Here is a 3,597-nt window from a genome sequence, read left to right on the forward strand (position 1 = left end):
TTCTATCAGTACTTTTCTTTGAGGAACCTTAACACACATATTTTCTTAATTATTTCAATAATCTTTTCTAACATTTCTTCATATAAAGCTTTCTCTTACATCTTTTATTAGATTTAGTATTGATTGCCATAGAGGTTTATTGATATTATAAACAGTACCTTTTTTATTTCATTTTATAGTTTGATGCTTGAATATAGTTTTAACATAAATGAATTTTGAATATTAGTCTCATTTTCAGCAATATACCTGAGCTCTACCATGGTTTCGAATAATTGGTCAGTTCTCTTGGATGTTCTATATAGAATATCACATCAGTAAAAATTAACCATTTTGTTTCTACTTTCTAATCCCTTTGGGCTCCTTCTCAGTGTTGTAAAGTGTGTATTTGTGAAAGTAGGCTAAATGATATAATAAATGTAACATTTCAGTGGCCACATAGAGAAAGAGAGAGAGGGTGCCTAGAGGGTTGTATGGAAGGTTTCCTTGTACCTCAGGTCTTGAGGTAGTGAACATCACTTATTCCCATATTTCTTTACCCAGAATTCAGTCACATGAGTCTACCTAACTGCAAAGGAGACTGAGAGATATGAGCCGTGGGCCCAGGAAGAAAGATAAATAGCAGTTGTTAGTGGTAGCTTGATGTTCTTTGGGTATCTATTTGGATAGAGGAGGTATCAGATATTAAACTGATAAAAACAGATACTACACTTGATCTTAGCCAAAAGGCCAAGAAGTGATGGGTATCTATTTGGAATGAGAGTTGCTGGGCCAAAGCATATCATTGTTTTTATACTTTCATATTATTTTTACGCTTTATTTTTGTATACAATATAGGGATATTGATATAATTTCAAGTTGGCCTCAAATACTTTGTAACAATACACAATTAGGACTCATTTAAAAAATTGATCTAGCTCTGTCCAAGACTGCTATCTTCTATGAAGTTATAGCAATAGCCTAGTATTTCTTCTATGTAGAAACAAACTTTTAAGGGAGAACATTGCTCAGGGGCTGTTAAGGAGGCCATCTCTGGGAGGAAAAAAAAAAAACACCCTGTACTAGCTTCTCCATTCCATTGGAAGCATCTGGTTTTTTTTGTTTTTTTTGTTTTTTGTTTTTTTATGTTTACTTATTTTTGAGAGAGAGAGAGAAAGACAGAGCATGAGCAGGGGACAGGCAGAGAGAGAGGGAGACACGGAATCTGAAGCAGGCTCCAGGCTCTGAGCTGTCAGCACAGAGCCCGATGCAAGGCCCAAAACCATGAACCGCGAGATCATGACCCGAGCCAAAGTTGGACACTTAACTGACTGAGCCACGCAGGCACCCTGGAACCACCTTTATATTTATTAAATCAAATGATAATAAAAGTCATGAAAAAACACACTGAAGCTTTTGGAGAGGAGAGGAATGTCTTTTTGGTCACAGAGATGATGGAGGTAAGAGAGTTCACATGACTCTGAAGTGTGCAGAGGCCACAGGCCTTCTCTAGCTCTTGCTGGAAGAAATTCCTCTTTCCCCTCCAACAGATGCCTCTTCGAATCTCATCCAACTCCATTGAAAACGATCACATCAATACACAGCTTTATTTATATGAAATTTTAGTACCTGGAAGAACAGTTCTCCCTCATTGTTTTCACTTTTGCTCTTCAAGCCCTCACTTAGAAATTGCCACGAAAGCCTCCATACCATTGGTCAAGTATGCACTGAGTTCTCTGTGATGGGCACTAACACTATTAGACTGTAGGTCTAACAAAGGAGTGCTGGGCTTGTAACAATGAAGAGTTTCATTTCAACTTGTTTTATAGAAGAATATAAGTCAGGCATGATGATATATTTAGATATCCAGTGTTCAGGTTAGAGAAAGTTGATTACCTAGGTAACACGTGATTAACAACAGGAAAAGTGACCTGATGATCTGTATGTGACTAAAGTTTAGGTTACCAAACATGATACAGCCCCTATCTCAGATTTTTCCAGTATCTCCTGTTGTTTGAGCTTGGTGGCTACTCAGATTAGGAAATCTACAAAAGCACCAGATTGGGGTGATTTTGCCGTCCTATGGCAAAAAGTGCTGCAGAGAGACATCTTCCCTCTAAGAAATACTATGGTTTAGCCAACACATTGCTAGCTGAAATTCCTAGCTGTGAGAAAGGTTAGCAAATTTGCTAGCCAGAATTGCAAAGAAGGTGGAAAGAACGTGATAATTTATTCTGAAGGCTAATTTAAAAAGCAGGCTCCCCTTAAAATCTACTTAGACCCTTCTCACATTTTTCGATTTCTCCCTGTGTAACTGTATACCTCTTTTCCCTTCCTGCTTCCAATTCTGCTTCTATCTTATATTCTTGTATCTCTCTCAATTTCCCCAATATTTACCTTTGTCTTCTTTTTTCTTCTTCTCCCACTCTTTCTTCAACTTCTTTATCATATTTTCTCTTCTCTCACCTCCCACCTTTTTGTCACCTCCTCATAAGTCACAGGAGTAAATATATTTCTATTATTGGCCATTAATGTTAAAGACAGATTTTATTTATTTCTTGGTCTTTTTTTTTTATTTTTTTTTCAACGTTTATTTATTTTCGGGACAGAGAGAGACAGAGCATGAACGGGGGAAGGGCAGAGAGAGAGGGAGACACAGAATCGGAAACAGGCTCCAGGCTCTGAGCCATCAGCCTAGAGCCTGACGCGGGGCTCGAACTCACGGACCGCGAAATCATGACCTGGCTGAGGTCGGACGCTTAACCGACTGCGCCACCCAGGCGCCCCTATTTCTTGGTCTTAATACAACATTCAAATTAATTGAATGTTCCATATACAACTTCATGTTATGTGACCTCATCTGAATACTCGGTTTAGAATAGGACTGAGGACTCTACATTTTTACCAAATACCCACAGGTGATTCTGCTGTGGGTGTTCTGTAAGATTACATTTTGTAAAATCCTGCTTTTGCTCATTTTTCACAGTTACCAGTACTACCTCCCATGCTGCAATTTGAAAACCTCCTCTTTTCTTAAATTCTAATGTCCACTATTTACAGATGACCTTGCATATTACTTTATAGAGAAAAGGTAATAATGTGAGTTTTTTCAGTTTTCATCTTTTGACAACCACTAAGGATGTGTCTCTTTTTTTCCCCTGAATTCATCCTTGCAACCCTTCTTTTATCAAAGCGGAAAGTGTGCTCTGAAATTCCATCATTCAGAAGACAAGTCCATCTCCCCCAGCCCCCATTATTCCTTCTCTTTACCTTTCTCTCTCCCTCCCTCTGTTCCTCTTTTTCTCTCTCCCCTCCTCCTCCCACCCCTCTCTGCCCTACTAATTCCTTAATGTTTTTGTTGTCACTGCTACTATTATTGATATGAAGATATATCTCTTTTACAAACTGATAAGCTTCTTGAGGACAGGGTTCACATAATCATCTTTATATACCTACAAAGCACCTAGTTCTATCCTTCAATAAATATTTGTTGAATAAACTATTAGTTATTCTTTTCCCTAATACAAAATAAAACTGAATTTGTCATTTTGTCTTCATGCATATTCCTCAACTGAGTGTTTTTCTAAATCATGGAAGTGACAAACCTCAGCCTTGGATTAA

At 37.9% G+C, this 3,597-nt stretch overlaps 1 pseudogene; it reads right to left on the reverse strand.

Annotated features, from left to right (window-relative positions):
* Positions 1–626: 626 nt before the first annotated feature.
* LOC113599706 (uncharacterized) lies at positions 627–738 on the reverse strand (annotated as a pseudogene).
* Between the last annotated feature and the right edge of the window lie 2,859 nt (positions 739–3,597).

Source organism: Acinonyx jubatus, chromosome C1 (assembly GCF_027475565.1).
Source record: "Acinonyx jubatus isolate Ajub_Pintada_27869175 chromosome C1, VMU_Ajub_asm_v1.0, whole genome shotgun sequence".
In the NCBI taxonomy this organism is placed as follows: domain Eukaryota; kingdom Metazoa; phylum Chordata; class Mammalia; order Carnivora; family Felidae; genus Acinonyx; species Acinonyx jubatus.